Source organism: Wyeomyia smithii, chromosome 2, assembly GCF_029784165.1.
Source record: "Wyeomyia smithii strain HCP4-BCI-WySm-NY-G18 chromosome 2, ASM2978416v1, whole genome shotgun sequence".
NCBI lineage: Eukaryota > Metazoa > Arthropoda > Insecta > Diptera > Culicidae > Wyeomyia > Wyeomyia smithii.
Genome location: NC_073695.1, coordinates 186,843,038 through 186,870,889, shown reverse-complemented (window position 1 = coordinate 186,870,889; position 27,852 = coordinate 186,843,038). Strand labels below are relative to the sequence as shown.

General features: G+C 37.5%; 1 long non-coding RNA gene across 1 annotated transcript; it reads right to left on the bottom strand.

Annotated features, from left to right (window-relative positions):
* Positions 1–144: 144 nt before the first annotated feature.
* Positions 145–26,576, bottom strand: LOC129723646 (uncharacterized). Its single transcript, XR_008727782.1, has 3 exons — positions 26,365–26,576; positions 10,979–11,248; positions 145–626 (listed from the first exon to the last, which is right to left on the bottom strand). It is a non-coding gene; the product is annotated as an uncharacterized LOC129723646 (long non-coding RNA).
* Positions 26,577–27,852: the final 1,276 nt, after the last annotated feature.

Genomic DNA, 27,852 nt, shown 5'->3' with positions numbered 1-27,852 from the left:
ATAGTGAATGCTGTGTCTATTTCGATTAGCTTTAATTTTTTTTTTTTCATTTGATCAGAAAACCCACAAATTCAACGAATACTTTATTTAGACGATCCCAATCTTAAGACAAAAATCAATATAATTGTTTAAATTTGACCGCTTTAGAGAGCGTTGCTTGTCACAGTTCTTCAGCTAGTAAAGTTGGCTTCTTTTACCGTTTATCGACGAGAGCGGTTACGGTGCATCGGTTTGCAGTAGCGGCATGCATAGACGCGACGTGTGGATTGTCATTTTTGTTTTTATATAAGGCAATAACGAGTATCTTGCTCCTCGTTTCGATACCTACTGAAGCTGAGTGTGTATTTATTATTTGCTATAGCAGACAGCCCATCGTACAGCACAAGGTGAACGGAAGGTAGCGGTAGAAAACCAGCTAAACACCCACGTGCGTTTATTATTGTTGCCGTTTCGCTTTCGCGCGGGTTGGTTTCTTTTCCTTCCATTCTGTTGGTTTATTGTTTCGTCGCGATCGCGTCACGATGTGTTGACTAGTCGGACGCGGTGTTCAGGTTTCCTGCATCACAAATTTAGCTGCGGAATCGCCACCGGGATCTCAACTGAACCTAATCGGACGTTCTATCTACCTGTAAATAATAGCAGCGAAATTAATATAGATTAGTGGGTGTGGATTTGAAAAAAAAAGGTTCGTTCGGTTTTACAATAAATCAAACCATAACAACATCCATGAGTGGAATTCATAGTGTTGGTAATTAACTACAAAGCTATAATCAGAAGATCAACCTAAACATTTTGTATATGAAGTTCTAACCATTGTTATAATGCAAAACAGGACGCTCAAGTCATTCAAAGAATAAACACTTTTTAAAATTAGCGCACTCTTGTCTCATTTGATTTTTTTAAATATATAAATACTATGTATTATATTTGCAATTGAACATTTATTAAAGTAATAAATAAAAATAGCGACTCGACATTTTTTTTTCTATTTTTTTAAATTTTTTTCACCAAGGTATTTTCCTAATTCGTCATAATTCACCGCCAGAGCTAAAAAACAACAATTTAGCACTCACATAACATAGAACGTCTAATTTAATTCGGTGCTCCTATATTCAGTCTAATATTAGCCTGAGAGGATATAAACTGCTTCTAACCAGAAACTTCATTAAAGCCTCATACATCAGCTTCTCATAATAATTTCCTGAAGATTAAAAATCATGTTTGCTAGCGAGCAAAATCAACCCAAATGATCTATCGTCGAACATGGACCATTTTTGATTTGAATGAAACTTTGAACACATTTTTTACTCAGCAAACTGTGTTCCGAGTGTTTTCCGCTCGTGCAAACTTTTTTAAGCATTGTGACTCAGGAATCCGTAGTTGTACAGAAAAACTGTCTGAGAATGAACTGTATGAAATGGATGTTGATAAAATTCGGAATTAACTCTAAATGAAAAGCAGAATGAAATGAGACTTGAAAGGACTTACCTACTATACTTCACTTTTATGGCGACAGATCGTTGAGATCCTATGCCGAATTCAGAATACGCCTCCACAAATCTCGGTCATGGACTGCTCCTCTCCAGTCTTTCCTTACTGCTGCTCTGGCATGTTCGTCGACAGCACACATTCAGCGCGTGCGAGGTCTGCCACGAAGTCGTCGGCCTATATCCGGTTCTCTGCTAAATATTATCTTTGCCGGTCGCTCATCCGCCATCCGTGCTACATGACCAGCCCACTGTAAGCTGCTGTGTTTCATCTGCTAATATCAGCGTGTTTGTATAGTTCGTACAGCTCGTGATTCATGCGCCTGCGCCACACCCCATTTTCTAGTTTGCCTCCGAGTATTGATCGCAGAATTCTGCGCTCGAAGACCCCAAGCGCTCGTCGATTGACCTCCTTCCACATTCACGATCCATGTTCGTAGAGCGCTACCGGGAGGATCAAAGTTTTATAGAGCGCAAATTTCGTACGGATCTGTAGACTACAAGACCGAAGCTGGTTACAAAATCCGTAATAAGCCGTATTCGCTGCCGCAATACATCTCTTCACCTCGCGGCTCACTTCGTTGTCACATGTCACGAGAGTGCCAAGATAAACAAATTCGTCAACCACTCAAAACTATCCCCAACCATCTCCACCGGAGACCCATGTACTTCGTTTTGGCAGTGTGAGTCCAATTCTCGCAGCTTGCCTTCTGAGAGCCGTAAAGGCCTCCTCAACTCCTTAAAATGTCGTCCGCGGAGCCCAGAAGCATGTGAGCCTTCGTGATGCTGATGTCGCTCCTCTGCACAACTACTCTTCGTGTTGCACGTTCTAAAGCTATGTAGAACAGCAAGTCCGAGAGCCCGTCCCCTTGCTTCAGACCATCTAACGTCACAAACGCATCCGAAAATTCGCTCACTATCCTGACGCTTGATGTGGAACTGTCAAGCTTCGCACGCAACAGTTTAATGAGTTTTGTTGAAAAAAACATGTTCAAGCATTATTTGCCACAGCTCGTTGCGTTTCACTGTATCGTACGCCGCCCTCAAGTCTTTAAACAGATGTGTCTGCAAGTTGTGTTCTCCATACTTGTCGAGGATCTGTTTCAAGGTGAACATCTGGTTTGCTGCAGATCGTCCCGATCGAAAAGTGCATTGGTATTATCCAACAAAGGCTTCCTGCAACGGCCTCAGTCACTAGAACAGGATACGGGAAAGAATTTTATAAGCGGAATTTAGGAAGGTCATGCCACGTGCGCGTGCAGTTCGTGGTTCATGCACCGTCGGCATTCTCCGTCGTCCAAAATGAAAAGTAGGCACGATTTCCAGCCTGAATGCGTCTCTGGATCTCTGTGCTGGTGTTATTGTCGGCGATCCGTTCCGTATTTATATCTGGATTGTTCGTAGTATTTAATATTCGGTATGCTGCCTTACTAGGGCTGCGATACCTAGTCTCGCGACGGGGCTGCCGTCTTTGATATAGCTGGCAAGACACCACGTTTCATGATTCAGCCGTCCTCTCCAGATCAGACGCTGTTGTACGCCGCCCCTAACATGGGGAAAAAGTCGCGTCGGCGATCACCAATGACCTAAAGAACACGAACTCGTCTACAGAGACTAGAGTTGGGAGACTGATGTCTCCTTGAAGACTTTCGCTCGCATGTATTTAGTTTGCGAATTTTTTACACCCATAAGTTACATTCTAAAAGGGCGTATGCCTTTTGGCATAGGTTTTATTCGAAGCATTGTAGCCCAGAAACCGTTGGTTGTATAGAAAAACTGTCTGAGAATGAGTTGTAGGGAATTAAAAATGCACCATAAAAAAATATACACTGTACAAAAAACAAGTTTTTTGACTAAAAAAAATTAAAAATAAACATTAATAAACAAATTTCAATTTAAAAAAAAAAAAAGGTAAAATTATTTTTTATTTCTTTTTCAAAGAAACGTGACGTTAATACGCAACTTTTAAAAAAAAAGTCCAGGATGGAGAAATGAAAAATAATTTTTTATGGTAGATTAATTTTTTTATAAAAATTCTAATTTAAACATTTTTCAAAATATTTGTATTCTGATGATTTTTAAAGATGCAGAGAGTCATTTTGAATCAAAAAGCTCTTGGTAGTAAACATTCTAAAGTCATCGGTTTTCGAGTTATTTTAAATTTGAGCTCAATAAATTATTAATATTTCGGAAAATACACGTTTTTCTAATTTGTCCATGGCTCTCCAGCAAAAACCATACGTTCATTGGAATGCTTGATCAAAAATATACAATTCATTCTTTAACAACAAAACGATTGGATAAATAACTCAAGCGCTAAACCTTAGCCTACCTACGCGTTCCCCCTTGCCGAATGTTTTATAAAAAATATGTTTGCCGTGCAACACTACCTACTTGTTTACTAATAATAACTGTTTGTAAAGTACACAACCAATAACTACTGGGTTACCTATGATATCTGTTTTCGTATATAAATACGATTGCACTACTCCAGATGTGTTAGTAACAGTTTGCATTTTGTGAAGATGAATAAAGTGAAAATGGAATACACCAAGCCCAAATGCTGTAAACCCTTTCCTGATCATCGGTGCTCATCAAGCTTACGCAAATTAAACGAAAAAGTTATTGCAAAATTAAAAATATTGAACCGTCAAGCTCATATTAATACGTCTTTATCAATTTGTGATTCGTGTAGTTATTGGAATGATAGTCAAGTCACCATTTATCCCTTCGTTGTTTACTATTCAGAATCTGGAATACTTAAGAATATCAGCTTCATCATAATATCGGAAGTACTCCATCATGATACTGTTGCGGTTCAGGTGTTCATTGCCAAATTAATGAGTTTTTTGAAAACAACAATAGAGTTGAAAAAAGCGATATTATTGTCTGATGGAGCTGCCTCACAATATAAAAATAGAAAAAACTTTGCAAGTCTTTGCAAGTTCAAAACAAAATATAAGGTCGATGCAGAGTGGCATTTTTTGCGAACATCCCATTACAAGCGCAAAAGAATTGTATGATTGTAATAAAAATTCATCAAAAATGTCATTTAGTTGGGTATCATATGAAGAATATGAACAAGGAGTAACAGAATGGAGCAATATTTTCAAAAAATCTATAATAATAGCTGCCACACAAAAGTATTACTCTTTTGTTCCGATTTCAGAAAATAAGATACAAACGAAGCTGTTTTCAAAAGATGACGAATCATTTACTTATGATGTATATAAAATATAAGGTGAAACTAGTTCTGTGAAGTATCTATGTCATAGAAAAATATGTTCCTAAGATAATAAAACTCGAAAATACATATTTGATTCTTATATATATTTATATCACTTAGAACATTTAACTCTTTTCTTGAGAACCGTTCGCCCAATCGTTTTGCTGTCGAAGAATGAATTGTTTATTTTTGATCAAGCATTCCAATGAACGTATGGTTTTTGCTGGAGAACCATGGACAAATTAAGAAAAACGTGTATTTTTCTAAATAATTAAAATTTTTCGAGCCTAAATTAGAAATAACTCGAAAACCAATGCCTTTAGAATGTTTACTACCAAGAGCTTTTGTATTCAAAATGACTCTCTGCATCTTTTAAAATCATCAGAATACAAATATTTTGAAAAATGTTTGAATTAGAATTTTCATAAAAAATTAATCTGCCATAAAAAAATTATTTTTCATTTCTCCATCCTAGACTTTTTTTTAAAAGTTTCGTATCAACGTCAAGTTTCTTTAAAAAAAATTTAAAAAAATTCAACTCTCTTTTTTTAATTTAAATGTAATGTTTATTTTTAATTTTTTTTTTGGTCAAAAAAAATTTTTTTGTACAGTGTATATTTTTTTTATGGTGCATTTTTAATTCCCTACAACTCATTCTCAGACAGTTTTTCTATACAACCAACGGTTTCTGGGCTACAATGCTTCGAATAAAACCTATGCCAAAAGGCATACGCCCTTTTAGAATGTAACTCATGGGTGTAAAAAATCTCTCCACCTGTGAAAAATGCTCAGTTTGCTAAGCCAAATACGTGTGCAAAGTTTCATTCAAATCAAAAATGGTCGATTATACTTTCGCGTATTTCCAGGCGATTTGAAATGATTTTGCTCTTCCAACGCTTGGCCACTTGCGATTTAACGGTAATCAGGTTCTCCTCTGTCATTGCAGCTGGATGGAGGATGTGCTTCCACTGCTCGTTCAGGTCCTCTCCAGCTGATTCACCGATCCATCTATCAACTTTCCGAGTATACTCCGCAGCAACTCCTTCCGCTGATAACTTCAGGATGTCCGAGCGTATCTTCCTCGTCGATCTCAATTTATATACGTTGGACTCCCGGGTCCGAATCATACCTACCACGAGATAGTGATCCAAGTCGATGTTTAACCCTTGAAAGGACCGCACATCTATGACGTCCGAAAAAATCCGTCCGTCGATCAGCATGTGGTCAATCTGGGAGCAGGCCTCTCCATTGGAATGTCTCCAGGTGAGCTTCCGAATGTTCAGACGTGCGAAATGGGTGCTACAGATGGCCATTCCCCTGGCCGCGGTGAAGATCTCGAACCTCAAGCCGTTGTCGTTGGTGGCAGAGTGAAGGCTTTCGCTACCAATAACGGGACGGAAGAACTCCTCTTGTCCGACTTGTGCGTTCGTATCTCCGATGACGATCTTTATTTCATGTTGTGGGCACTCTCCATACGTACTCCTCCTTACTTCGTCGGTTTGATCGTTTGACGGTGCGTGCACGTTGATAAGGCTGTAATCGAAAAATCTGCCAATGATCCTCAATACGCATTAGATTAATAGGCCTCCACCTAATGACACGCTTGATTTGGTTTCCTAGTAGCACGAAACCGACGCCTTGTTCCGCTCTGTCGCTGCCACCGTAGTAGATGTGGTACTTGAAAGAAGTGCCAGCGGTCGGATTAACCGCCCGGAATTCACGTTCTCCGGTTTTAGGCCAACGCACCTCTTGTATGGCTGATACCTTTACTTTTGCCTTCCGTAGCTCTCTGGCCAAGATGCCCGCGCGTGCCGGTTCGTGAGTGCCGATATGTGAGGACTCTACATGCCAAGTGCCAAGTTTCTAACCGTTGTCCTTTTTCGTTTGCCTAGGTCCATACTGATTGTTCCGATTCGTATTACTCTCTGAATTGTTCGTAGTATATTTATTTCAGTATGCCTTACTAGGGCTGCGATGCCTAGTGTTGCGACGGGAACTGGGGAACAGACGCTCAGGCAAGAGAACAACTCCCCCTTTCCTGTCAACAAACGACCAAGTTCCCATCGATTCACCGATCTTCCCTTTGTTGCTCGTAGCTCAGTCGGTATCACGTGTAGGTAGGGATAGGAGGCTAGGCATTGCTTTGGACCACACTGGGGTCTATTTCATGCCAACTAGTACGGGTGTACTGCCGGTACGCACTGCCCAGCCGTTTACCAACCCTTAAAACTAAAACTAAAATTCACGAAAATTCACATAAATGATTGAAAATTTGTTATCCTTTATTTTTTTCTAATTTGAGCTCTGCGGCAAAACCTGTGTTTACCGTTATCATAAACCCTTTCTTAATCATGGGGCCACCTTTCGATTATCTTATATTGTAGTATACATTAACTTGTGGTTCGATATATGAGGAAGGTTATCGCTTACTTTCAGGTGAATTCAGGCAGTTCCTGTTTTCGTTTGCCTACTTCCCGCTGTTGGTTACAAGACTTACCAATTGGTGCCGTTCGTTCCATAAACAAGCAAGTTGTAAAGTGGCTCGGTTCGTGTGTAGGAAGACTTCCCAACAACTTGAATATGACTGCCAATTCCAAAATTGGCAGTTAATCGGCACCCTCGCCTCCATTGCATTTCGATTTTTTACACTCTGAAACAGACCGAGCTTACTGCCATCCACAGCGAGGTTTTAAGATAAACTACTAACTTACTCAAGCCTGGGTTCGAAGGGATGATATAGTACAGTAAACCATTCGAAAGTTTTTCAAAAATGGAAAGCAACAATTCATTTATCAGAACGATAAAAGTAATTAATCTGAGTTTGGAAATAAAATTGAACCAACTTTTTAAAATAATTTTGTCCATAATAATATTTTACCACACATTGCGAGGAACCACTTTCATTGAACAAGATGTGGAAGCGATTTTATTTTTATTGTGCTTAATTTTTATACTCATTTATATTCCCGACTCATTTCGAATTATACCTTTCATACCATTTCGAACCACGCGAAGGTGGAAATGACCGATATGAATCAGTCTGTGACTAGCACTAGTGTGAATATCTGCTTGATGGACACCGTTAACAATCCGATTAAACTGACATCGACTCTTTTTTTTCGCCTGCTTCGTTGTCGCTAACACTAATTTTAATAAACTTCACATTTACAGCAGATTTTTAGGGGGAAGTAGGTAAAGACGGACACTGCGGGTAAGATGGACACTTTCAATATTTCACAAACTAGAATGTATTATGATAGTTGAGTGATGCGAATACCTTCTTTATAGTGTGTTAATGCTTTTGAGTTGCATTATCGGTTTTCAGCAAGCAAACTGTCAAATTTGTAAGTAAAACAAAGAATATTTTCGTGAACGCGCAATTTCATGTAATTTTTATTCCACGGAAAATAGTGAAAAACTCGTGAAACTTACGTGTTTTCATTTGTTCACAATAGTAAAGTGATTAATTAGTCTTTCCTCGGTTTTCTAGTGAAAATCCAGCAGATTTTCGATGTTCCGATGAAGAGCTACGATCGTTTGAAAAATTTACAACCAGGTCGGGCAAGACGGACACACTAAGGTAGGGAAAGATGGACACACGGATTTTCCAAAAATTTTCACATGTAGCATCTGTTGTGTACTACAGATGTTCACCAAGTACACCCGCGAGAGAAACCAGCAGATATTAATCACTTAGCAGTTAGAACAGGCCATATAGGCGGAGAATTTTCGCCTTCATCGAAACCCATCCTCTCAAACTGTTCACGTGATGTATAGATGGACTTTAATAACGTAGAGTAATGTATGGCCATCACTTAACACATAAATCAAAAGAATACTTAACGTACTACATCTTTTTTGTGAGTGTCCACCGTTACCTTCGTAGTGTCCATCTTACCCACCCCAAGTGTCCGTCTTTCCCAACCATGTCAAAAAACAGCAATTTGTAGTCTTATTTTTGAAGACCCAAAACACATAAAACTTGGAGGAAGTTCACTAATACCAAAAATGATTATGAAAACAAATGACCTGAAGTTTCAATTTGTATGACTACTGCGATCTAAATAGCAATACCTAAGTAATTATTTAGATTAAACCTTAGGGTGTCCGTCTTTACCTACTTTCCCCTACATGCAAACTCTCTTTAATGTTTAACGTTGATTTAAAAGGTCTTTAAAACTCCATATCAACTATCCTTGGTGCAACTATTTAGGCTCAAAAACCATGCTGCAATATGTAAATTATATGCATGAAAGAGAATAACTAACGCTATCTAAGACAATTAATAACATATTTATATGCAGTGCAATGAAAGCCCGCTGACTGGTTAGACAAGTAGCGGCGAATTAACAGTCACCTGCTTCACAAGCTTTAGATTATGTCATTCTCGGGCGGAGATCAAGCCATTGGGCTGCAGCCTAGTTTATTAAGCTATGATGTACATGCATGCCTTCTACTCGCTAGGTATCCTTTGGAATGGAATTATGTCGACTGGTTCTGCTCTAAACCTGCGCTGTCGCTGCGACTATGCGCAGGTGCTAGAAACAATTTATTTCAATTACTATCAGTGCTAATTTGAATCGAAAGACCAATCGCATAAGTAATTATCGGTTGCTCGAAAAACCTTGCCGTTGCGTTGCTGCGTTGCGCAGCTACGAATTAGTCCAGCAAATCCTGTTCTGTCGGGCAGTGGCATTTTAAACAAGTTGCTCGAGAATAATTTGTCTGCATTACCGCTGGGAAAACCTGCTGGGTATTTTTTGTAAATCTATTTTTAGAAGACTTTAATTTCCAGACATTGTAGAAAGATTTGCTTTTTTATAGCATAAATGTTGGAGACGATACGGATCGCTTTGGGGTTAATATTTGTACATAGTCTGCAACAACGAATGTAACACTTCATCCTTCTCTGACCGATAGTAAAGCCGTAGCCAGCACCGTTATTGATTTATACAAAACGGAAACTAGGGTAAACAGGTATAATACGCCCCCCCTAAGGAACATCGTCAATATTGTAGCTATGTTTATCACAAACAACAAATCGTTCATGCAGTTTGATACACTATTTAGTTGGTAATGCACTGCTATTACTTTGTTTTGTAATTACTGTTACACAAAAACGCCATAATTTTATTAAAAAAATTGACTAAATTGCAAGCTTTCCAATCTATCGGGGCAAAACGCCCCAGATGCAGTATAATATGCCCCATGCAGTAGCTTCATAGGCCAGCTCAGCATGCGAAGTGAAACAGCGCTAAAGCAATGAACAAATCAGCCGGGCTAGCGGTGGGGCATATTGTCCGCGAGCTGTAGTGTAGCAGAAAGCATTGAATACTCAAGCAAATTATAAAATTTTTATCGTTTCTTCACTAGATACAGCTGCTTAGAGATTAATTTGAGATATATAAGTACAAAAACCAGGTAATAAACTTTATACATCAGAAAAAAACGTTACGGAAACGCTGCAAGAAATTAGATCTGAAGCAGCTCAAATCAAAATTGATTTTTGTTTATTTTTTGCTGCTAGTGACAATTATCAAATTTGCACAGAAGGTTGGTCCTATGACCCGCTACGGATTCTGAATAGTCTCATCTCTTATTTTTTGTGTGTTTCCGAATAAATGGACTGGGGCGTTATGCCCCGGGGGGCGTTTTATACATATTTACCCTACTGAATTGTTGTACATTGAAAATGGTAAATTATTCTCAAATTAGCCATCTTACAGTGCTTCTTTGTGCATTTTTATCAACTCAGAACAATCAAGAAGAAGCATTACAGGAATGGCTAAAAACCTACAATCTTTCTTTTTTTTTCTAGTTTGAGCTTTAGGGCCACACCTATGTTGACCAGTGTTATTTTCTAATGGTTGTCTTCAATTGCCACTTGTTCAATACCACTTTCAGTAGCGTTTCGGTTAAGGATAAGAATTGATCAATTTATCAGAAACCGTTTAAATGAATGAATACAAAATACGAAAATGAATACGAAATACGAATACGAATGTGTATTTTAGCGTAACGTTAATCAAATTGCATTGGCTGCTTGATTATTCCTTGAGATTCCTTGGGTTTTTTGTTTCGGTCTTCCCATACACTTGAGTTATTTTTTATATATAACTGTTATCACGTGGACACAAGCGTCTGTATGTTGAATTCAATAATTGTGCCTCAAATCTCACGATCCGTTGCAAATGCGTTAGGCTTTTCATTCCAAATCATCATAACCTCAGATTTCTATTGGTTCGTATCTGGAATGTTTACTCACCAATAACCAAATTAAGTTCTGTCCGATCGCTGATGCCGATACCCGATTGGTCATGTTTTTATTTGCCGTAAAGAGTGTACCACCAACTGCTATTGCACCAAATGCGGGTACATCACCTTCCAATCGCAATTCCAAATCTTCGACCGGGGACCACCCAGGTAACAACGCAGTACTCGATCTGGCTGGTCCACAAAGCACACTGTTATTAATAGTAAGTTACTTATAAATCACTGTCCGCTTGCTAAGCCCGGCCGGCTATAATCCCACTCACTGAAAAGAAAGAGAACTGCATGATTATATTCCAGAGATCCCTTATATTAATGAATGCGTGATCGGTTATTAAAATTGTCATCGTTGCACTTGTAAGGTAGTATAACATTATATGCTTTCGGTTTGTGATGCCAAACCAACGCATTCGTACTTGCGATACCAATATGGTAAAATCTACATTGTGTTGGAGTCAACCGGCAAAGCCTCTTGCCTTGCTTTTGGATATTGGCGATTCATAACGGTGGCAACCGCTTTCCTTAATCCAAAAACGCGCACGTGAAATAGAATTGATCCGCAAAATAAGCTCCCATTAAAGCTCTATTGGTGAACCCGAACCTAAGCAAACGAGCTCGCGTTGAATGGGTATGTGCTAGGTACTTATGAATGTAGCTTATTTTTGGCCAGTGGGAGGAAACGAATGGCAAGTCCCATTTTCGGCTTCATTCATTTGAAACACTGGGCACGGAAAAAAAAAGACAAACGAATTAGGACTGGGAGTCCGCTTTGGCGTTTGTGGCCACTCCATTATATGGTCATAGGTCTGTAATAATTCAATTTTCCTGGATTACTACTATTGCTCCTTACGAAATGGGGCCACAGCTTAAGTCGATTCTGTGATTATTCCGTCCGGAGGATACCGCATCTATGGAGGCATTGTTATGGATCCACCGTACGGTCGGACCAGAAATGGATGCCCCGGAGGAGACAAAACTCGTTTCATATGTGTATCAAAGAACCCAGCGCTATTGGAAGCATTCGACCGGATAGTTGCCGAACAGTGGTGTAGTCGATGACAGGTTAGATTGGGAAATTTTGTTTTGAAGTAGGACTACGTCTAACCGCACTATATCGAGATACTTTCCGCGAAAACTAAAACCAAGATGTAACGTCGGAATGAAAGATTTGAAACGGTTATACTGATCTTACCACATGATGGATCACAATAATCAATATGTCGTTGGATTGATAAAATGATGGACAATTTTGTGATTCTTCAATTTTCATTATCACTTCATTGTTAAACAGTGAAAATTGAATAAAAGTTTCAAGGTCGAATTTTCACCAACAATGTACCAATCATATGCGAGCACGCCTGGCACAGACTTCATGAATAGACACCAACTGCCTGCTGAGATATCCTGTATAGCAGTGGCAAAAAAAATTTAACAGAATCTCCCCGTCCCAATAGGTCAACTGATGTTAGTTTTCATGAGCCTAGACTATTTTGATGTCTTGAAGGTGAAGCTTTTTCGGAAAGTTCGTAACCACCTCCACTATCAGACAGTATTACGTTCTGTCTGTTAATAAATATGTCAATATTAATAAAACTGATGTCTTGAAGGAGAATATGATGGCACAGGTAACAGTACTGCACCGAGCAATGTATGAACAGAGCGCTGGTTACTCGTCGTCTATCAGTGCAGAAAAACTCGAAATTCATTTTTGTGCAGTCAAGCCAAGTGAAAACTAGATTGCCGCTGTTGATGCACAGTGGGGCGTGGAACACAATCGAATTGCCGTTTGAATTGTCTTTTTCTTCTTCATCTTGTTTCGTATAGCAGCAAATATCAGAATTCAATATGATTTTTCGGGTGCCGCAAAATACGCTGCGCCGCCCGGGACAACAAAATGCGTTGTTTATTTTTGAACTCTACACTCTGCTTTTTTCAGATTTATTCAAATAACTGAATATAGGGTATTTAAAAGACAATAGAAAACCAAAATGCTCCGTGCAGATCTTTGAATAGGTAGTTAAACGAGCTGTACTGATGATTATATTTTACTAGCTAAATGAATTTAGTCCAATATGACAATACTAGTTGCATCCTGCGGTGGCGGTATAGAGGAAAACCAAATTCGTTTCATCTTGATATTAGAGTTCCAACATTAGAGTTTGTATTTTTCAATTGAAATTTTCTTTTGAATTAGCATTTGCAAGAAAATATAACTTTCCATAACCATACTTTTAATGGAACAACGCTATGCAAACATTAATTGCTGAGGCAAATGTTGTGCATCACTCTAGCCCAGTTTATTTTCGACGATAACAGATATAAAACTTTCAAATATGGTATCTTCGATGCTCTTTGGTATCTTGGAACTGATTTTTTTTTCTGATTGATTCTGTATACTGATTAAATGTTTAAATTGATCTGAATTGAATGTTAACATGTTCATAAAATTCTATGTCAGTTTCAAATTTTTTGTGAATATACATTTTCTACTAAAATTGTAATTCGTTATCTATATTTTTTCCACGAGCTTGTAAGGGAACATACTTAAATGACGTAGCATTTTTTTCATGATTTTCAAACCCCCTCGGAGCATTTGGTCACAAAACTTTAACCCCCTCCTGGAAAAACGTAGCATTCGATTAACCCCCCCCCCCTTCCGCCCGGTTCTAAGAAAAACGTACAAAAATATAAGTGGTAACTAAATACAGAAAAAAATTACTTGAAAAAAACCTCCATGTGCAATTCAATTTATTTATCACTCATTCACTTGTGACAGCGTTTAATATGATGTTAACTTCGCTCTGGATTAATGTTTTCAGCTTCGAAGGGTTTGTGTTTTGGTACAAGAAGGAAAGATGTTTATACAACTTCTGTCTGACACTAACACAGAAAATGTTCCGGAATCCGCAAGAAAAACTAATCCCTGCACTTACCAGCTTTGAACGAATATCTTGTAATTTTCACTATTAAAAGCCACAACGAAACAACGATTGTTGTTTTCAAAACAGATTGTGTGTTTGAAAATCCGAGCGAATGTTTATGTAGCAGAGCTTTCAGAAAATTTCTGAATACCACAGATAAAAAGATTTCGGCAGCTCTCGCTGCAAAACTTTGTGCAATGTTTTAGTGTATTTTTACATTATTATTTATACATTTTTCCTGTAAAAAATCGATCTTTCAAAATAAATGCTTCGTCCATTTTAAGCCAACCCCCCCTCCCCCTTGTCACAGCTTGTCACAAAACGATGATATCCTCCCTCCCCCCATGAATGCTACGTCATTTAAGTATGGTCCCTTACCACCCGAACCAAAATACTTTCCTTTTGGAAGATGTTGAGCTTAAATTGGTTAAAATAAATCACGCAAACTACAATAGTAAAATGAGCTCGAATCAAACATAGCTTCAAAATAAAAATATAAAATAATTGTAGTCCTACGTCAACTATTCGGTCGTGTCTTGGATACCACCCTCCTACTATTATTTTTTATTCTTAACATACAAGATCAAATAGTAGCAGTTATTCTAATCAACAATTTTTGGTGATTTTTTATAGGGGGATGTTTGTACTGGTTTATTTGTTTACTCATATTATTATTGTGCCACAAATATGAACATATCAACACTGTGTCGGCGTGCCACCAGACCGAATCAAGCGTCATTTGAAAAAAATAGATTAACACCAGTAGAAGTAAAAATAATAATCTATCTTTTACGCAAAAGCGATATCATTTGTTCATGAAAACGAAATTATAGTTCATAATGATATTATAACAAAAAATGTTGCAGGAAATATATATGGGGTGGTTGACCGTTGAACGCAGATTACTCGAAATAATGTTTTTGAAGCTTGGTTCAGTTTGGCTGTACGCCAACCACATAGGGTATCGACTCTATTATCGTCAGGTTTGTCCAATTATCGTTGAGGGGGTTGAGAAATCATAGAGAACTAATCTTTTGCATGAAGATGCTCTGCATTATGGAGAATCATTATGCAAGAAATTAACGATCTTGGACATCATTTAGTCCCTTGACGATAATAGGTGAAGCCTGACGAGAGTCGATACCCTTACAACACTATTTTTTTGTCAATAGTGTTTTTTAAACCAAAACGTTAGTGTAACAGCAAAAAAATAATCAACATCCATATAAAATTTCGATTTTTAAGCATCTAAAATAACAGGTTGGTTTATGTAGAAAGACATCGCACACTGTTTCCAAAGCTGCAACAACGTAATGGAAATTGTTTTAACCCGAAATAATTGATTTCAAAGCCATAGTGCTTTCAGCAAAGTTTATTTATCATTTTTTTTCCATCGAATAGAAGCAATTTGTGATTAATACACTAAACAGTGATAAAGGAATTTTATTGTTTTCATTTTTGAATATAAGAATTCACTTTGTTCGGCAAAGTTGTTAGTAAATTAATGCATTGGGGGGGGGGGGGGGGGAGTTCTGGTCTTTAGATACATGAAATTTTGCCGGTTCCTCTTTATTTATTCATTTTAATTAAGAGGGGGTTTTTTCATCGATATTTTTCCTGAAACTTTGACCGCTTTGAGGCACGTGTTCCCAATGTCCCATCGAGCTGAAATTTGGCATGGGGACTCTATTCGAGAAGACAAAGCTTTTGAGCCCAGAAAGTTGATTTAAAAAAAAAATTTTTTTTGAGTTAACACCAAATCAAACGTAGGGATTGCATTTCTAATACATATGGACTATGGCACCTAAAAACAAAATTTCGATTTCGACTACCTGTGGTTTTTTTTCATCGATATTTTTTGTGAAACTTTGACCGCTTTGAGGCACGTGTTACCGATGCCCGATCGAGCTAAAATTTTGCATGGGGACTTTTTTCGAGAAGACGAAACTTTTGAGCGCTACCGTTAATCGATATTTGAAAAATCGATTTTTATTGGCACTCTAATGCTTATATTTCTTCGGTTATTTGCGATACTTAATAAATCAATGCACTAATTTACTAACATATATCTTCATAACCTGCAAATATCTACTTATTGTGTATAAGACCGCGCATTATACACAAAAAGTAATAATCAAAAAGTAACAAATATTATGACGGCCACACGCTTGTATGTGTTTCTGCGGCAGAATATATAGCCAAGAACCGCAATGTATGCGTTAGCAAAATTTCACTCGCTGCATTTGTATTGATTTTTTTTTATTCTGTATGCCTGAAGGGCACTGGGTACTGAAATGCCACTGCGACATTCTTGCTGATTGTCTTTTGTGGCGGGCCCCGATTGCTGTGCACAGGTTACGGATTGCTCTTACTCATTGATGGAGTAGAACTATTTTGTTGTAAACCTGTACCCCAATTAGGTACAACATAGTTGATGAAACTAATTACCTGTTTGGGATTAGAGCTCCACACTTGGTATGGAGTTAAATGGTAGCTTCCTAAGAAGTTGTACCTAGAGGAAGCAAGAGCTTCGCAAGAGCAAAGCAAATGCTCTGAACTCTCTGGTTCAGATTTGCAGAATCGGCAGGTGTCGTTCAACACTACGCCGATTTTCTTTAAATGATAAAAAGGGGAAAGTGTCCGGTGAGGAGTCCCGTGATTATCCGTAGGTCACTACGATTTAGACTAAGTAGCTTTCTGGCGGTTCCAGGGTTCGGATAGATAAACTGTTTAGCTTGTCTACAACCCTGTGCATGTTGCCATTGGGATACTATTTCTAGCCCTTCCCAAGTTAGTAGTTCGCTTTCGATAGCGGGAATGGACATACCCAGAAACGGCTCGGGGCCAATAAACCGCTGAGCTGATCACTGTCTTGCTAGGTAGTCAGCGTGTTCATTACCCTCGACTCCGCAGTGTCCGGGCACCCAAAACAGAAAAACTGAATTCTGTCGGGAATTTGTATTGATGCAAGGATCAGGTACATTTCTGTTTCCCTTATTCACACATAATAAGAATCTCACCCGTCAACCTCAAATGTCTAATTGGAAACACCACTGTTTCGTTCCCCAGTGTTTACTTGAAATGAAAATATGCAATACCGTGAGCCCAGAGTTGCGAATGTTGTACGGGATGGGCACGAGTTTTGTATCTTCAAACAGGTCTTTGAAATCATCAACGGTTGCATACTGTATGACGGGAAAAAATGCTGCAACTCTTGTCATATTATTTCTTTATTTCGTATGCGTACAACAAACTAATACACGCACACCGGATGAATTGGAGATAGAAAGAACGGCTTGAGTTGCGATGACGGTTTGTCTTGCCGTGAGTTAATGTACAGCTCTAAAAAACGCTGTACATTAATCTGCGGCAGGGGGAGTCGCCCTCGCAGCGTATGTACAACATATACGACGGTGTTGTTTCTTGACTGGAGATGAAAAGGGAGCATTTTTCGACAGAGAAAATTTTGCATGTGGTTAAAACGTCCATTATTAGATAGTCGTACTCCCGTAACACGTGCTAAATATGTGACAGTATGTGTTGTTACTTGACTGGAGATTAACTTTACTGCTTTTTAAGTAACAGATTTGTTACCTAAAGAGTCATTTCACGTTATTGCTAATTAAGTAATACGGAAAAACTTTGCGTGTAGGACATTGAAAAATTTTAGAGAATCACAATGAAAAATTACATTGAAAAAAAGATTTTTAAGGGCATTCTCAAGAAAACTTCACAATAGTTCATTCAAATGGGCAATAAAAAATACGGTGTCTTCGACAAAGTTGTTTCTTATAAAATGTGCAACACCTTTACCAACAAAGCAGATTTTTATATGCAAAACTGAGAAAAATAAAATTCGTTTCTCACTTTTAGGTAGAATAATCACAAAGATTTAGCATTTATAAAATGGAGATTAATTGACAAAACAATTTTGCTGAAGACACTACGGCTCCAAGATCTTTTTTTTTTTTGAGTAAAAAGTAATAAGTGTAAATTTGTGCATTATTCAAGTGAAAATTGTCAATCTCCAAAGAAACATGTGAGATGAAAATGAACTTTTTTCGAAGAAATTGTTCGTTTCGTTATAGCGAACAATATTGTAGAACATTGAAAAATTTTAGAAAATCACAAAAAAGTAAAATTCAACACTATTGATTTTAGAGGTTTTTTTTTTGTTCACACAACATTTATTTGACACGGCTTAATTAATTTTAGGGGTTATATAAAGAAAACTTTACAAAAGTCCATTAAAATAGGTAGATAGAAGTAGAATATCTTCAACAAAGTTGTTTTTTTTTTATGTGCTACAACTTTGCCGAAAAAAGTGGATTTTTATATTCCAAAATGAGAAAAATAAAATTCGTTTCTCTCTGTTGTGTGGATTAACCACAAAATTGAAACTTCTTTAACACGGAGAATAATTAATGGAACAACTTTGCTGGAGCCCCTGTGGCTCTAAAATTACATGTGGCTAGTTCTTTATTCCTCCAGTTCTGGTATAATCATTAGTGGTTGGGGTTCCGGAGAACAAAAATGAGAAATTTCACTTCAAGACTTTGTAATTGTTGTAGGCAAAAAGTTACTAGCAGGACTAAACACGCGGAATACCGTATCTTTTAAGACCTCTAATCTTGGAACCATGAATAAGCAGATCCTGAAAATTATTTGGTTTTCGTTGTTTTTTTTTCGGGGATTAATCGGAATAACTCGAGGCGTTTTTCTCTCCCGAACGAGTTAATGTTTCTCGGAAAAACATTTTTAAAAGCAAGCCAGATTTGAAACAATTATAAATTTTATCGGTAATCCATACCATGTTTTATCATGTAATTCTTTCTTGAAATAAACGATTAGGTATCTGAAAATCTGCTGACAATTTTTCTTCGCTAAATGTGTAAATTCATGTTTATTTAATATCTTTCAAGTATCTCAAAAACGTGATAAAAGCGAAATGCTTTTTGTGATAAATTTGAGAGAGATATTTTTTACAAATTTTGAAAAAAAAAGACTAACCGTGATAAAATCGACACGTTAGTAGGTCGTTTCAAAAATTCTACAGAAATTTTAGAATCGTTATCAGTTATACTTAAAGTAAAATAGTAAAATTGGAATCATTTCTTTGTGGTTTAAGGTCTCAAAGATAGTTTTAAGTTTATGACGCAGAATTACGTTTTTCTTTAGCCTGCTACATAGCGGTGTAAATTAAAAATCTATTAACGAAATTTGTCCTTTTTCAAATGATTATAAGCCGGTTTGTTTCCAACCAAATTCCTTTATTTTTACAGCAAACGATTGTAAAATTATACTTGCATGTAACCATTAATGCAGAAAAATGTAGCTGAAATGTTGAAAACTGCCAAGCCTTATTGAAACGAAAATTACGTCCTCTGGCTGGTCGCTTGCTGGCTTTCCTTGAAAAGGTCGACAGAATAGTACACCTAGTTAACCGAAGCGTAGCGAACTAGGGCAGTAGCAGCAGCGGATTGCGGCAGTAGCAGCAGTGGGTTGCGCCAGTATTAGCTGGCTTTCCGAATTTGCTTTCGGCCTAAACAAAGCACTTGCCGGTCAGTCACATATCTCAGCAGCAGTGCGGTAGCATCGTGATGATTTGAGATTTTGCTTTTTTTCTGTGTGGACTCATCACTGTGACCAGAGCTTAGATCTCTATATATTGCCCAGACGTTTTCTGTACTCCGCACTTCATAATATTGGCAGTATCACTATTGAAATAAGTGATACGCTTATCATTCATATCCGTGCTTGTGTGTAAGTTTTTTACCCTTCCGTTTCAAGCTTACTTCTTTACTATACCAAACCTCTGTCCATCCTATCAATATCGCCTAATTACAATTCCCTGTAGAGAACTTTTATACGTTACTCACACCAGTTTTATTAGAGAGCAAGTCCACGATACTTTGCAAATCGATTCTGATCGACCATTTCCGATTTCGCTGAAACTTTGCACAGTTGTTTCCTGTTGATAAAGAGGTCATTCTATACTATCAGTTCTTCATGTAGACTCACGACTGCTGTTTCAAAAGGGCCTATCCAAAAATGTGACTGAGGGAATAGGTAATAAAATTGCAATTTAAAAAAAATATATACACTGTAAATTTTTTTTTCTAGGCCAAATATTTAAAATTGTCACAAAATCTAAAATATCTCAGTAAGTATCTTTTTTAAAAATCTAGTAAAATGAAAAACAGAAAAGTTATGGACGTTTGAATATTTTGTCATTTTCACTCAGAATTTTTGTTTGGGTGTTTTTTTCTGTTATTGCTATAAAATCTATAAATTATTATTTTTCTGTTATTGCTATTAAATTATATAAATCCAACGCGCTGTTTTTGTAACATAATCAATCATTTTGATACTGGCCCTATTGAAATCTAATATGCGTAACTCAGCGACGATTCCCGCTATCACACGGTTTTAAAAATAAGACGCGTAGAGAGAGCTAGTTTGTCTACATGCAGACGTATAAATACGAAACTCGTTAGTTAGTTGCGATGACTTGGAATACTTTATCGCTTTCAAGTTTTGGATATTATTATCCGATAGTTTCCGCAGCTGCTTCGAAGACTCTTTACCATGGAATTACTGCTAAGATGCCATTAACCAAAAAGTAATAAAGTTACGCGCTTGTATGCATTTTTGCAGGGGAACATACAAGCAAGAGCCGCGTTGCATGTGTAAGCGAGACATCATCTGCTGTGTTTGTATTGATGCAGCGATCTAATTCATTCAAGTCACGACAGTGTGTGTTGTAAATCGACTGGAGATGAGGATAATTTGTCATCTACCTTTTCAAGGAGTGAGTAATAGTTTTGCAAGTAGTTGTAACGGTTATTATTAGATACTCGTGATCTTGCAACATGTGCAAACTATATGACAGTAAGGGTTGTTACTCAACAAGAGAAGAATTTTATTACTTGTAAAGTAATAGATTTGTTACACGAAGGAAAATATTTTTTAATTACCCTCCAAGTAATAAGTTAAAGTTCATTAAGCAGACAATGTGTGCAGTAGAGAAAGCGAAAAATAAGCGAACTGGAAATATGATACAGATTTGGAAAAATATACCGCGTCCCGACGGGACTTGAACCCGCAATCTCCGGGATTACGGATTGGCGGGTTCAAGTTGGGAGATTGCGGGTAAAAATAAGTTTTTCGCTTTCCTCACTGCACACATTGTCTGCTTAATGAACTTGAATGTTAACAGGTAAAAGCCGTTGTTGAAAATAAAAATTCAGTTCGAATAATAAGTTAAACCGCAGACAGACGTCCAAGCTGAGTTCCAAACTTGTGCAAAGTTTTTTGTAGTAGCAATCCGTAACCAGATAGCGCTACCAGTACCGCCAGCCTCGTGCACCAGCGAAAAAAATGTATTGTAGAGATAAGGTCACCAGGCGGCGCTAGTGTACGAGTGATTTATAACGCAATTTACTTTGAAAATTTACACGGAAATTTTGATCAATGTTGTTCTTGCTTGGACGTCTGTCTGTGGTTAAACTTTTGCGTGTAATTATAGCAGCTATTTGGCTGGGAAATAAGATAGGTAGATAAGATAGCATGGCAGGTATGATCTATTGAATAGTTAATTTTACCATGAAAACAGCGCATTGGATTTGTATCATGCTCTTAGCGATAATTTATAACAACAACAGAAAAAATCCTCAAAAATGAGTTCTGAGTGAAAATGGTAAAATATTCAAACGTTCATAACTTTTTTATTTTTCATTTTACCATCACCAAATTTTGAAAAATAGTAGTACATATTGTCGTCTTCAATGCGTAAAAAGATTTTCAAAATAGGTACTTTTTTAAGATATTTTAGATTTTGTGACCATTTGGAATGTTTGGCCCAGAAAAAAAAATTTTACGGTGTATATGTTTTTTGTAGAATCGCATTTTTATTACCTACAACTTTCCTGAAGACACGATTTCAATCAAACAACCCTTACTAACACGCAGAGAATCCTGAGTAAGAATCCCCAGGATGCCTTCAACTCGATGACGGAATCGTGAAAGGAATCGCAAACACGATCCAGAGGATTCCCACTCAGGATTATTATTCAAGAATCCTAGAGCCATATATAGAGTATTCGCTTACGAATTTAATGTGAGGAATCCTAGAGAATCTATGCGAATCGTATGTGTTCGTCCGGGAAGTCGTTTTTCTGATACAAAATATTTACTTCATCAGTCACATTTTTGGATAGGCCCTTCTGAAAGAGTAGTTCTGAGTCTACATGAAGAACTGATAGAGTAAAATGACCTCCTTATCAACTGAGAACAACTGTGCAAAGTTTCAGCGAAATCGGAAAGGACATCCTAAAAAAATATTTATTTTTATTAATTTTTCATGGAATGCCTCTATAATAAGGATTTATTTTTGTTAGAAGGAGAGTCAACAAGAGTACTGTAGAATTCAGATTGAAGGAAAAGGTAAGTGGTGGGGAGCCTGAGGATAAACCCATGCTAAAGTCCTTCGACAACCAAATGGCCTGATTCTACTAAGATTCGAACCCACGACCACCTGCTTACCAAAGCGGACTCTGTAACCTTGCGGTTACGGAGCTCTCTTTGGGATATTGCTTAGTGCTTCGCAACCACTTGAAGGTTTCCGATGACAGACATATATTACCTGCTACAACCCGGCACAAAACGTGCCAGTTATCTCTTACACCGAGTAATGCAGTATTTTTTTTTTTAAGTGTTTTATTATTCTCATACAGTAGACACTCAGCGTTAATTTATTTATTTATCTGAGCAAGCAATAGTATTTTTAATGACTCATTGATGAAACACTCTCAACAACACATTCGTTAATAGTGTGCGCAATTCTGAGTCGGCTATGCGGTCGTGTCTTGGGTACAATTTTCTACCTTTTAGCTAATTTGAAATCATTTTTATAAACTTTGTTATAACTCGTCGAGGCACTTTTAACTCAACTGTGAGCTAACATTGCGATCAGTTTTGTCTTTCGTCTCATCCATCTATAGGACCACTTTTCGCTAAATTCGAAAACAATGCCTACTTTACCCTTTACTTCCACTTATAGTATGCGGCAGAACAAAATACGAAAATGTTCAAACTTAGACCATTTTTTTGTTTGGGCAAGATTCGAGCCCTAGACACAGACAGACACCCTAACTTGGGTAAAGTTTTTAATACTAACAACATGTAACCAGATAGCGCTACAAGTGACAGCCTAGTACAGCTGCGAAAAAAAAATAATAATAATAAGGTCACCATCCAGCGATACACACAAGTACAAGTACAAGTGATTTGTAACGCATTTCTCTTTGAAAGGACAACGATAAACATTTTTTAAAATCACGCTTTGCTGAGAAAATAACACTTTTTAAGCTTACACTGGGGTCGCTTTTTACGCAGGTTGTTTTTGAGCGTTTTTTAAAGGGATATTTATACAATAACGCGGATTATTTTTACTCAGTTCGGAAAATTATTTGTACGCGGTATCAAATAAGTTTGGTATAAATTCATCGAATCTTATCTTTTAAATGCGGTACATCTAACCAAAGCGACCCCAGTGTATATATAAAAATCAGAAAACCGTGTAAAACGTTAGGACCCAATTGCTTTTCTTTTTTTCTCTTTATTATAGAGGCATTCAGCTTGTGACTGGTTCGCCTTTCTTTTCTTTTTTTTTCTTACTTTTAGATGCGTTTCTAGAATTTTTTTCCTTCAACTTATTTCTATTCACCAATGTTATATTTGAGATTATTTTTGTGTCGACTCCTTCGAGACTTTCAGGGTATTTTTCAGCATTAATTTTTGTATGCTTTCTTTCTAGTTTTCAGAGACTGTTTTCAATTTTTTGAGGTTAATTTGGGATAAATACTTTATTTTTACCTGAGAACTCGCTGAACTGAAATTGAAATTACTCTTTACTATGTTTTGAAGCAATATTAAGCCTTTCGTAGCGTTTTTATGCATTTTGAGTTTGATTTGGTGTGTTTTTTAAGTTTTCAGGAGTTTGAAAAGATTTTAAAATACTTAATAACTTCTACAGAAGCCTCCAGCCATCTTGAGCTAACTTTGGAATCCTTCTTGTGTTTGATTTTTTCGACAATGAACAGCCGAAGTTATGTGCAGCTATCCGGTTTCACTTGCTGCCGTATCCAGAACAAGAATGCAATTGAATTGTTTTGAGGCTGTCTTTTGTATCAAGTTGCACTAAGATATCTTAATTTAGGCAGTGGCCACGAAGAGGTTATAGACACTAGTGCAAATAGTGCATTCCCCATCTATAGTATAACAGTTCGAATAACAATTTTATGCATTTTACAATAGTGTAGATAATTTTACAACTGATTGCTGCAAATAGTAAGACTTGAGCGAAAAATTATGTGATTTAGGTTTACTAGCTCAAAAATTCTTCAGATAAACTTTGAGGCTTAGCTGAAGTCAAAAAATGGTTAATTGTGTTTGTCAATGCCATTTATTGACAACTGAATAATTTTTTTTCAACATGGCAAATTTTTTATTTAGTTCTGAATGATTTACAGTGATAATTAAATTCAACATGAGGGGACTTATCTGCAATTAAAAATTAAAAATTTTATTCGCTATACTACTATCCACACACGCTATATAGCAAGCCACACATGTACTAAAGACATTCATACACGCTATAAACATACACACACGCTATACAGCTAGCCACGCACGCTATATAGCAAGCCACACACGCCACATAGCAATCTACGCATATAGCAAGCTAGGCACGCTAAATATGCACACGCTATATAGCAAGCCACACATTCTGTAGATCTTCACACACGTTATGTGCACACACCTTATATATACATACGCTGGATGATGGTGGCTTCTTAGACCACCTGGCAGTGCGAGTCTCTTTCAGTTCCGGGTTGTATACACCCAACGATATCTGAATTGGATTACCGCTGGTGAGGTTCAACTCAGATCGGAGGGAAGCCGAACTGAAAGAGGTAGGAACTGTAGGTAACCAATACCACTGCCTGCTGCTGATCCACGCTGCCTTCGCCCACTGCCATCGGTTTGATGTCCACTGCTGCTGCCTGTTATTAGCTTGATTGATTGATTGATTGATTTCTTTTGAAGGGACTTTAACCCCAAACGGTCATTCATCCCTAATGATTTGCTTGAGGAGAAACAGTCTCTTATATAGCCCAAAAAATGCATTCCCGGCTATTTAGGTACTCCATTCGGTCGTCCTTTTTGGGGAAAGGCAGCAAGCGACCAATCAAAAGTCGATATTTGCGTTTCGACACTATTTAACAATTTTCAATAGTACAACAGTTCAAACAATCAGATTCCAATTTGGCATTTGGACGGGTGCTTAAATGATTTTCCAATCGATTGTCGCAAGAATGACAGAAATCGGTTGGAAACTGACTGAATTTAAAACGTTTGAAATTGGACAATTTTCGTGACGTTCTCGATGTTTTCGGTTTTGAAATTGGATCCCTGTATTGAAGTTGGGTCCCTGTATATGTTACCGTAAGACGTATTCTACGTCAATAATCACAATTCAACGACATATTTCAAATATCTTCAGTTATGATCCATAAATTGAAAATACCTTTCCTGACAGTCCACTGACAAACATTGCAAAATCGTGAAGTCAAATGGCAGATTTTTTTTAAATGAAATTAAGAAATCTCATAAATGTATCTTCAAAATAAAACATTTTTTGTTTAAAACCCACCAGACGAAAATCATACGAATGGAAAGAAAGCAAATTATCATGTTGAGAAAGGTCTTCACAGATATAGGGTATCGAACGTCTTCGTCAGTGGTTTTCTTCAGCAGTTTTTCTGCAGCAATCTTATGCAAAAGGGGGCCCGAAGAAAACCACTGACGAAGACGTTCGATACCCTATTAATAAATTTATGCGTTGCATTTATCAATGAAAATCTCTACTACCTTAAACTTACCAATTCTGAGTTCGTTTTGAGAATACATAACAATTTTGAAACATTTACACTTCAATGACATTTGACTGCAGGATACATAACAAATTAGAACAGGAAATTGGCAAAACAATTGTGTGATTGAATGACAAAGTTACCGTTTACCGTTTTAGCACTAGTTAGAATAAATTGGATTTATTATTATTTTACTAGTTCAAGTTTCACTTTAAACCAAACGTTTGCCAAAACTCAAAAGAAATTTTGTTCAAAGTGTTTTAGATTATAGAAGTATACAACTTAGAACGCATTCTGTTAGAGTGTTATTACATTCATAACATTGACGCAAGAGTATTGATGTTTTTTTTTTTCAAACTGCAAACGAATACAAAAAACTCAATAGTCATAAAAACTATTAATAAATCAACCCTGATACCCTTTTCATGGCATACAACATATTCAGCAAACATTAATGACAAGAATTTCATCCCTGAATAACTAATTTTCCAAATCCAGCCAAACCTAGTCGAAGCCCACCGCACCTTGAACTGCTTACGATGTAACTGCGCAACGACATCTCTTTCCGAGGATGTTTCTTTACTGCTTCACTCCACAAAAGCTTTTTTTTAACCCAAAAGTTTTCTTCGATCGCATCGACCGGCTGGATTTGCGACCGATCGGCGTTCCGCTGATGTACGACCTGCTGAACTGCTTCGCGCAGCAATATCTACTGCGGCCTATAACGTCCGCGAAACACACCGAAGACATAAAGAAACATGTTTTTACACAACAATTTTACCGTCGCACCTACGCACCGTTACCCGTATTTGGCAGAAAAGTTCAACTTCAAGAATGTATAATTTACCCACGGGTATTTATAATAAATATCGACAACAGCGCGACACAGTGCATTAAATTCAATGAGTGCATACTCGCGTGAACGAAGTTTATTAGAAAAATGCGATAATGCAATCAATTGCCATCCGGATGGTAAGGCATACTGTCGAATCGAAATGCACGAAAAACGAATAATGGATAATCAGATAAATAATTACAAACAATTGTCAGTCTGTTGTGATTACTCACCTCACCTTAAATGTTTAATCTTTCACTGTTCGATCATATACAAACACCATTTTTGCGAATCTTTTTCGAATCTCAGATGCTTAAGCTTCGCCTTAGTTTTATTGTCAGTTGAAGCTGGGGCGCAGAAAATATCGGCCGGTTTACCAATACTGTATGGTAAGTACAACTTCTTTAGTCATTAGAGGCGCCCGGGCGGGAGAAGTAAGACATCCATCAATCTTGCAGACCGGAGTACAAAAAGACACCTTATTTTGCTGACGGAACACTTGACAAGTGTTGCTTTAATGAAATTGGACCCTCTTTGTTCAACTTTTGGAGACCAAAGCTTGTCCAAAATCGACGTCGACCCACGCTCTCATCAACCGGTGCGGACGAAGAGCTCTCCGTCTACGGGTATTGACAACACAATAGGGCACCCTGTTTTTGGTCTATGTTATTTATAGGTTCTACAACTGGCGGAAGCTACTTTGTGCGTAACCAACTCTTAATCCCTGCGGCTCTGTGGTTAGCGGTGTCGGTTAGCTCTCCCACACGGCATGAGCATTGGGTTCGACTCCCGATCAGCTGGAGAATAGTTTAGGATTAGAACCAGCTTTAGCACTGCAGTACTGGTTGTTTGGCCTATACGATTCAATGATTTAAGTTATTGTTTCTATGTTTAGAGTTTCCAAGCCAACCCAACCAGTATGATTCTATTGTAACCAACGAAGAACTGCTGAACAACGACAATTATTGCAAACAAAGCAAAGCCTAGGTAATATTAGCAATATTAGCTGTTGACCTTCAGACACAACACAGATTTCGCATCCAATTGTTAGAGTACAGGGAAAATAATGAGGATAATCGTGATACGGTCCCACTGATACTAACACATAGTCTATCCCAAAACGAACGAGATTCGAGCATTTTGATGACTGACTCGCTAGGCCAGTTAGACCATCATA